This window comes from Epinephelus lanceolatus, chromosome 7, assembly GCF_041903045.1.
Source record: "Epinephelus lanceolatus isolate andai-2023 chromosome 7, ASM4190304v1, whole genome shotgun sequence".
NCBI classification, from domain to species: Eukaryota; Metazoa; Chordata; class Actinopteri; order Perciformes; family Serranidae; genus Epinephelus; species Epinephelus lanceolatus.
Genome location: NC_135740.1, coordinates 21097006 through 21107051, shown reverse-complemented (window position 1 = coordinate 21107051; position 10046 = coordinate 21097006).

Genomic DNA, 10046 nt, shown 5'->3' with positions numbered 1-10046 from the left:
CCTCCTCCTCTGCTCTCCTTATGGAGAGGCTCCTGTCAGAGGGGGAGAACCAGGGAGGAGAGGGAGAGAGGATCTATATTTAACCACTCTCCTCATTGTTTATTAATGAGCGGGTGTTTAGTCAGACCTGGGGTGCTGTTTAATGTATGATGACAACGTTGCTCTCCGGGGACCTTTCCCATACTCCTCGTCCCGCGTTTTACATAACCGACACAGATTTGGGGGGGGTGGGTTGGGCAGGTTGGCCATGGGTGGGGGGTGGTGTGTAATCTAATGTGTGTGTGCGCAGACAAGAGGATATCCTCTCCCTTGCTGCTGAGTGGTGTACACATGGGGAGGTTTAACAAGGGGCCACGCTGAGGTTCCCATTTCTAGTTTATGCTGGGAGCAATGTGGAAATACAGCTGAGAAGCAGCAGTCGCCTTTTGATATGATATGGATCCAAAAATTTAATAACAAACTAACTTAAAGCCCCCCTCTACTCTAAAATGTGTTTTTCTTATTTTCATGCCCCCTTAAATGTCTGACCTTGTCTATACTGACTTGCAAAGCGGGATTTATACTTCTGCGTTGAATTGACGGCGTACCCCACACCACAGCCTGACGTGCACCTCCCAAGAAATGTAACTAGGCTACATGTCGTAGCGAGGCAGACCTCCTGTCTGTTTTTGTAAGCTGAAACCATTTCCATCAGTGGAAAGAAAGCTTTTATTTTCTTTTATTTCACAGATAAGAAACAATAAATTGTGAAGACAGTAAAGTGTGCTAATAACGTTAGCATGTTATATTTGTTTGGAAAACGTGTTTAGTATAAGACAGTTGTTGTGTCAGTGAACCTTGTGAGCTGTAATTGTACTGAATTTTGTGCTTTAATGTTACCTTTGTTAAACGTTGCTGTTGTCCTTCATATGAGTAGAGAAAAAGTCTGCTAGCCATGAAGCTAATTAATACAATGTAAAATGCCATAGGCCATTAGCATGTTGTATTTGTGGGCAAAAAAAAATGTGTTCAGCAAAGACAAGTGCTTTGTCTGTGAATGCTGCCAGTTATAGTGAAGCCGATTTGTGTACTTATGTTTGAAATTGTCTCTATTAAGCCATATTTAATGTGTGTTTTGAAACAACTCAACCTCACAGAAACTCCACCACCGACTAGTGGTTTGGAGGTGTAACTGCAGAGTGACACAGACACACCACGCACCAGTATAAATGCCCACAACAGCGTAGGCCATGTGCATAGAGCTAAATCCCGCTAAACAAAGTTTTTCACTAGAGAGGTGTTTTCACATTCCTCTCCTTACGGGGGTGATGTCTGTGCACGTCCCTAAAATCTGAGATTCAAAGCTATTAGCTACATCGGGAATATGAAAGCAAATTGCTGTTTAATACAGGAAACATATTGACAGAGGAACAGACTCTCGACACAACACGGACAAAGAAACTGAAACCTCCTTGTCAGAACAGAAAGCAGAGTTAGCATTAGCATTGTTAAAGTTTTGGCCGCAAACACAGCAGTGTGTGCAGTTTTTGGGTGTAAACTTGACCCTGGAGCTTCCTCCAACTATCTATCAAAAGCCTCATCATAGCAGATATTATTGTATGTTCAACACTGTGTCAGTCAGTACCTGCAAGCTAATGAGCAAACAGACAACATAAATAAAAGATGCTCACTATACCATTCTGATTTGTCTGCTCGTCACTAATTTTGGTGCACAACAGACTCCTCAATCTCTCCAATATTTCCTCTAACGCTAACATTAGCCATTTGATGTACGCTGCTCTTTTACTGTTCAAACTAGCTCGAGTGGCACTCGGAAAGTGAAGGCAAAACTTAATAAATACCTTAATGAGGGAGAAAGAGCTGCTTCAAGGCCATTTTCAAACTTTTTAAACAAAATATAAGAATACATTTTTTACATAAATGTGTGTGGAGAGGGATTTTAATATTTTGTAAAGCCCTTTCATAGCCGCACATATCAACTGGCAGCTTTTAAATAGACTTGGCTCATTCCTTAACACAACACTGCAAGAATCTTAATGTTACATTAAACTAGTGTTCAGTCTCGTTTCTATTTGCTCAGGAACAGCTCTAAGATTAGATTGTTTGTCTCTGCTAAAAATTTGGAAGCTGTTGTTTATGCAATCGTTACTCTCCAGCTTGACGACTGTGAAACCCTGCTTACTGGCACTGGTAGAAAAAAAAAAAGTTGTTGTCTGCAGCTTGTTCAAATTTCAGCTGCCATCATCTTAACTGGATCCTTGAATCCCTACACTTGGTTCTTGGTTGCCTTTTGATTTTTGAATTTGGTTGTAACTTTTGAAGCAGGTTATATCAAAGAGTTGTTAACATATTGTGTGGGCCCTCGCTGCTTGAGTCGTGCGGATGATTTCCTCCTGGTTAGTCCAAGGTCAAGATTTGATGATCAACTAGCTGAAAACTAGCTGTAAACGTGGAAAAATGGTTGTAAACAGGATGTGACGAAATATTTACATACATTTTTACAGAGGATCGCGTTCTCACAGGATTAATATTACCCAAGGTATTTTCTCAGGACTGTTTTACAGAAGGTAAAAGTCGCCGTAACTCTTACTGACATTATCCGTAATGATTACAGACATGGAACGGAACTAAAATCCCTGGTAATATTTATTTTACCCCACGTCTCCACGTTAAACTAATCCCGTCCGAGTAGGGCTTTAAGTGTCATGAAGGTTTCAGCAACTGCAGCAGTGGAGCTGATTTGACTTGCCTTTGAGTACGGAGAAAGCCCAACAACATGCTTTAACAGTTTTATAACGCACTTTGTTACTTTGTTTTAAAAAAACAAAAAACTTATAAAAACTTATATTAAAGATTATGGTAATTTGGAATTAAACTCTGATATTGTTTATTCCTTTTCTGAAAGCTATGCAATGATTATCCTATAGCTCTTGTTTTTCATGCATGTTTCATGGTTCTTCTCCCCCCCCTCACATACTGACACACACACACACACACACACACACACACACACACACACACCCCAACATGCATACAGTACACAGAGGCACACGGATGCTCTGGACGTGCTTGTAGTACTCTGAACACACAGACAGTGAATGAGGAAATCCTGCTGAGGCGTGCATGAGTGACACAGGCTCGTCCTGACAGTTGCCTAGAAGACCTCTCTGGGTGCGGAGCAGAGGAGTGAAAACAAACCAATTTGTTTCCCCATGCCAGGCCAATGAGCATACAGACACACACACATAAACAAACACACGCAGGCACACAGGAGGGGTGAGTCACGAGAACTCTGGGCATCCGCTGAGCTTTAATGTGCTGAACAGACAGGAACGAGAGAAACAAGAAGAGAGAGGGAAGAAAGGCTGGAGGTGGCAGAGGAAAACAGACAAGGTTAAGAAAAGGAGGGGCAACAAGGGAGCGATGATAGTCAGGTTGGTGAGGTGGCAGATGATTACGGAGGGGTACAAAGAGAGATATACTGTAGCTTGATTGGAGCATAAATACATAATAATGTAACATAAGGCAGATTTTAATTAACATTCAAATAATCTGCACTTTAATAAGGCTGTTATTACTATGGGGACACTTAATTTGCATGTAAGACGCACACACACACACACACACACACACACACACACACACACACACATTGAGCTCGATGTACAGTGCACCACGAACTAAGAAAGTGCTGCAGCGTTCATCAATAATGAAGAAGAGAGAATTTGGAAGACAACAGAACAAATGAATCATACTGGTCCAAAGAACAGGGCAGGACAAATGGTAGCATTAACACTGGTGTGTGTGTGTGTGTGTGTGTGCGTGCATGCATGTGTTCATGGAAAGCTGACAAAATGACCAAACCAGATTACAAATGAGCATGAAATACCAAAAAAGAGCGAGGCCAGCCATACAGACCAGCTTCAGCAACAAGTTAAAGGGACAGTTCACCCCAAAATCAAAATTCTTACCTGTCGTGCTGTTTATCAGTCTAGATTGTTTTGTTGTGAGTTGCATAATGTTGGAGATATCAGCTGTAGAGATGTCTGCCTTCTCTACAATATAATGAAACTAGATGTCACTCAGTTTGTGGTGCTCAAAGTGCAAAGAAAAATACATTTGAAAAACTCAACAGCAATGTCTCTTTAAAGAAATCATGAGCCGGTATTCAAGATAATCCACAGACCTTGTTGTGAGCAGTTTCATGTAGGAACTATTTTCTTGCCTTTGAACTACACCTACCAATCATATCACTGCGCAGAAGGAAGGGTGCATCTACTGCTAGCTCACCTAGCACAAATGAGCAAATGACAGTTACAGCTCAGCCAAGGAGGATGCCCTAAATGTTTACATCTTCAGTAAAAAGAAGGAAAATAGTTCCTACATGAAACTACCCACAGCAAAGTCTGTGGAATATCTTGAGTATCATAATTTCTGGAAAGAGACATTGCTGTTGAGGTTTTCAAATGTTATTTTGAGCACCACAAGCCGAGTGCCATCTATCTCCATTATACATCTCCACAGCTAATATCTCCAACCCTCTGCAGCTTACACCAAAACAGCCTTGACTGATAAATAGCACTACAAGTAAGAGGAAAAACATGTAGTTTTGATTTTGTGGTGATCTGTCCCTTTAAATAAATTATTATTGGGCTGGCATGGTTACCGTTATTTTGCAATGTTCATGGAGTTACACTGTGAGCTGCTGGCTGCCGACTCAGCCACTTCTATGTTAAAAGCTGTGCAGACAACTCATGTGATCTGAATTTCACACTGAGCCCCTTAAATATAAAAACAACAACTTTAAACCATTCATTCATTCTCCGTAACCGCTTATCCTCTTGAGGGTCGCGTGGGAGCTGGAGCCTATCCCAGCTGACATCGGGCGAGAGGCAGGGTACACCCTGGACAGGTCACCAGACTATCACAGGGCTAACACATAGAGACAGACAACCATTCACACTCACATTCACACCTACAGCCAATTTAGAGTCACCAATTAACCTGCATGTCTTTGGACTGTGTGAGGAAGCTGGAGTACCCGGAGAAAACCCACGCTGACACAGGAGAACATGAAAACTTCGCACAAACCCTGAGTTTGAAGGCGACAGTGCTAACCACTACACCACTTGTGATGATAAACACCCAAATCTGTAGCTTCCCTCAGCTTTACAGAGCTTTATACTGAGTTTAAGCTGTCTGGCTCGCAACCTTACTGTTTTGGTTCTGCTCTCAAAGTGTCGCTTTCGGTGCTCTAAAACCTCGCTGAACACCAACTGCTCAGCTCCAAACGGTAGACAGACAAACCTGGCAAGTAGCTGACTATCGATTATCGATTATAGTAATGTTGTTTATATTTAAAGTAGGGTTTCATTTTTCACTGTGGAGACCATGGAACGTGTCATGCTGCTCATGAATCCAGCCGTAGTCTACAGTGGCTGCAGAATATGCAGTGGGCAAAGTAATCATCGGAGCAAATGAACCCCATTTGACGGCAGCCCAGATCGTGTTCAACACTAACGGTTGACATTCTTCATCATTTCACTTTCTCCATGTCAGCTCATCTAGTTGCAGTAAAAGCTCTCCTCAGCTCAGGACTCCAGTTTGTTTCTGTGCTGCTTGCTCTGTATTGTGATTAAAGGCCTCGTGAAGCTCCTGACATGCAGCTCTTGTTGAGACTGTGTCACTGAGGTGTTAATTAAATTCTGCTGTAAGGTTTAAAGGTTGTAGTGATTATTTTCTTATACACGTCTGCCTTTCGAAGTAGATAAGATCCCAGCTATGACCACTGATATATGACCATGTCTTCTTCTTTTTTTTTGTTGCCATTTTTGCTCATTAAATTTGATGCGCCTGCAGTTTAGGCAACAACTTTTCGCCCATTAATACTTCTGTTATTTGTTTTTTTTGCTTGTTATTTTTAAAATCTTAAAGGAATGCTGCACACCCCAAATGATTATGTGTACATCAATTACTCACCCTGTGTTACACTCAGTTTATGAAGAAAACTTTGTTTTTCTCACATGCCCCCTGTGAATGAAAAATCCAAAAAACTTAGAAAATTCTTGATGAATTTAAGTCATAGGGGTCTGTGTTTAACAACAGCAAAACTGTAATAAAAACACGCGTTTAAGAAACTCTCACACAACTCGGCAGTATAATCTAAGCCTTATTTATCTAGTTTTATGCTCAGTACGTCCAAAACATACAGTCCTATCGAAGCAGGAACTGAACGACATGTTAAACTTGTCTATGTTCTCTTCAAAGCCAGACTCCACTGACAAAAACAGTAATTTGACCTCGCTGAACATGGGAGCTGCTGGTCTACCCCCGCCTCAATCACTTTGGCAGAGTGATATATTTATATACACAGATCAGCCAAAAAATTAGAACCACTGTTGGGTAAAGTGAGTAACATTCATCATCTTGTTCCAATACAATGTTCTCCTGGGGAACTTTTGGTCCAGAAATTCATGAGGATGCCACTTGATGTGCTCGACTCACCCTAACACCTCTACAGATCAAGTAGCTCTCCTCATGACTGCAGAACTCCCCGATGTCAGCGGCCCCCCCAGCAGGAAAATGCACCATGCCACACTACAGAAACTGTTCAGGAATGGCCCAAGGAACATGACAAAAAGCTAAAGGCATCGACCTGACCTCCAAATTCCCCAGATCCAAATCTGATCGAGCATCCATGGGACGTACTGGTACCTCAGAGGTACCCCTAATCCACGATGGGGCCTCCCTATATCGGGCCTGTCTCTAACATGTCAAGGCATGGACACATGACCTCTGGAAGGTGTCCTGTGGTGTCTGGCACCAGGGCACTAGCTTCAGATCATTTGAGACCTGTCAGTTGTGAGATTGGGTACCAGCACTTCCCAAGATGCTCAATCAGATTGGGGCATGGGAGATTTAGAGGCCCGGTCAACACCTTGAGCTCTTTGTCACATTCCTCAGGGAGCAGCAGTTTTTGTGGTGTGGCACTGTGAGGCGGGGTTATTTAGCCCACAGTGGTGTTTGGGTGGGTGGATGAATGCCATGACCAAAGGTCTCCCAGCACAACATTGCATTGTAACAAAATGATCATTTCAGTTTAGCCACTTCTTGTATGTGTGTGCATAGCTTTGTGACTGTGAATTTACCCAAGTGCCCTGTGTTTCAACTCCTGCGTGTTCATTGTTTGCACGAGTTCATCGGTGTGTGTATATGTGTGTGATCACTCTGTGCTCAAAGTATTCCAATCTGCATTATTTAAGGCGGAGCGTTTCATTATTTGTCTTTATGTAACAGCTGCCTTGAGCAGCTGACATGCATCCTTCATATGTGTGTGTTTGTGTGTGTAGGTGTGTATGTGTGTGTAGGCGTGTGCTGTACAGTAAAGATCCTTTGAGTCCATGTTTACATAAGAGTAGCAGGCATTTCACTGTTCCATGGCATCGGGAAAGCCCTTTTCCACCCACATCCGCTGTTGCAGTCTGTTAGCGAGAGCCGAGTCCACACACACACACACAAGCGCGCACACACACAAGCTACAACTGCCGCCTTGAATAATGAAACACGACCCTCTTGATATGGCTTCATAAATATTACATCAATAATCTGACATTAATGGGTTTTCCTTCCATGTAATCCTGCCTTCTTATTTGTTCAAAGCAGCCACACAAACAAAAACTCCTGGAAAGTCAGAACCTCGCCGGTTGCACTTCCAGCTGTATGTTGTAAGACCTATAGACAACAACATTACAGCCTTGTTTACTACATATATTTGTTTACAGCGCACACTGCATCATTATAGTAATTGCACATTGTATGTTGAGCATTAAGGACAGTGAATAATACATGTTTTACCTGCTACCTGCCATCTACAGGTGTTGTTGTTTGCTCTGATGTCTCAGTGATCACAGGCCTCACAGCTGTTACAGCATGGGGGAAGCCCTTTGTACATCTGTGTGAACTTGTGTGTGTGTGTGTGTTTGCTTTTGTAATGAGGCTGCTGGTTTCTGGGGAAAGCCCAAGGGCTAACCTCCACCCACTCACTGTTTCTGGATACCTCTCTGTGCATCACTGCGTCTCCCTCTCTGTTTCTATGTGTATGTGTGTGTGTGTGTGTGTGTGTGTGTGTTTCAGGGGTTATGCTCGCCCTATCAAAACGGATTGGCCTCTGGATTTCTCACTCTCTCAGTCTCGTTCTTTTTCTCTCTGTCTCTTATTTCTCCCTTTCTCTCTCTCTCTGCCCTTTTCTTAAAATCTTTATCAGCTGTATGTTTTCGCTCCCTCACTTGCTCTCACCACTGTACTCAACAACCCAAGGGCGCAGACAAGGCTTGAGCTCTGATGTCTTCCTGCGGAGCCTAAGTATGATCGGCGAGGGCTGACATGTTTGTGTGAGCATGGAGTTCTAGTAAGGCCTCTCTGAAACACCTGAGGAGCTATGAAAAGAGAGATTCTTGTGTACACACCATATTCGCAAACCTGACGCAGGCTTGAGCCACTTATATTTGTAAGCAGCGAATATGTGAGGCCAAATGAATGTTTTTATCCACTCAGTAAAATCAGAATCCATTTGCTTCCTTCCCTTAGCTAATGTGTTCAAAAACAAAACAAAAAGAGTAAGAGATGCTTTGCTGCAAACAGCTATGAGGACCTTGAGACACTGTTTTATTTTCAATACACACCTCTCCACAGCATTAACTGTGTAATTGCTTTTGGTTTAAATATATCAGGTGTGTTTGTGTCTTCCAAACTTACATTTTTTTTCCTTTTTACTATCACTTATTATTATTTTTTTCATTAATATTTTTATCCACTCTAATGGTGCAGCTCTACGGTATTGGTTCAGTGTGGACCACTGAATATCTGAACAACTTTTCATGGATTGCTTTGACATTTTCTACAGGCATCCATTGTGCCCAGACGATAAAGCCCTGTGACTGCCACGTATCCTGATACAAGGGTTTGTATGATATCTTAGAAAAATGTGCATATGATGGTTTATATGATGTCTATCAAATTATTGCCCCATGCATGACGTTACCCACTTAACATAAAATCAGGTTTAGGCAAGTAATGTTACATACGTTAGTCTTAGGCAAATTAAGATACTTTGTTTAGGTTTAGTAAAAGACACATGGTGATGACGTCCCTTAAAGCGACTCAAAGTTCACTGTGTTTCACATGGTTCCAAACATTGGCCTCATTGGTGAAAGTCCTGTGCTGTTTGACCCATCCACCAACCCAATCTGCGTCCTTACATGGACTTCGGGTTGTTATATTACTTCCCTCTTTATCCCAATCAGCGCATTGGTCACATGATAGCAGCCTTCCCGATTTCATGGAATATACCTGCATTACTGGCTCATGATTGCATGTTTTATTTATAAATTGTGGTGCATCACTTTTCAAAGGAAGGCTATGCATGAGTGAGTGGTGATCCCTGACTTCTTCTCTAGTGCCACCTTGAGGTTGTTTAGTTGGTTGAAATATTTCATCTACATTTGAATGAATTGCCATTAGACTGGCTACAGACATATAACAACATAGTTTGTAAAAATGGTTTGGGGATAAGGCTCTCCAGGTGTACGATTTCATTTCAAATTGTAGCAACTTTGTTGATTCCTCAACTGTTCATTTTGCACCACCATTAGGTCAATATTTCATTTTGTCCAGTAGTCTGGTTTGTGTCCTGTACCTGCACTAAAGTCACACCATCTTTAACTGTACTTAGTGTTCAGGGCTAATTAGCAAATGTTAGCATGCCAAACAGAGAGGGTGAACATGGTAAAACGTTACACCTGCTAAACATCACGTTGACATTGACTATGGTTACGTTTTTGCCTTTATTCCGAAAAAGATTATAGTCTCACTATGCCGTTTACATGGCTAATGATAATAAGTATTAAAGTTAAAGTCCCAGCCCTAATATATATATATATATATATATATGTATATGTATATATATATGTATGGTTGGGACTTTAACGCATTAATTTTGATTAGTTAATTACAGAAAAAATATCGCGTTAAAAAAAAAAAATGCATTT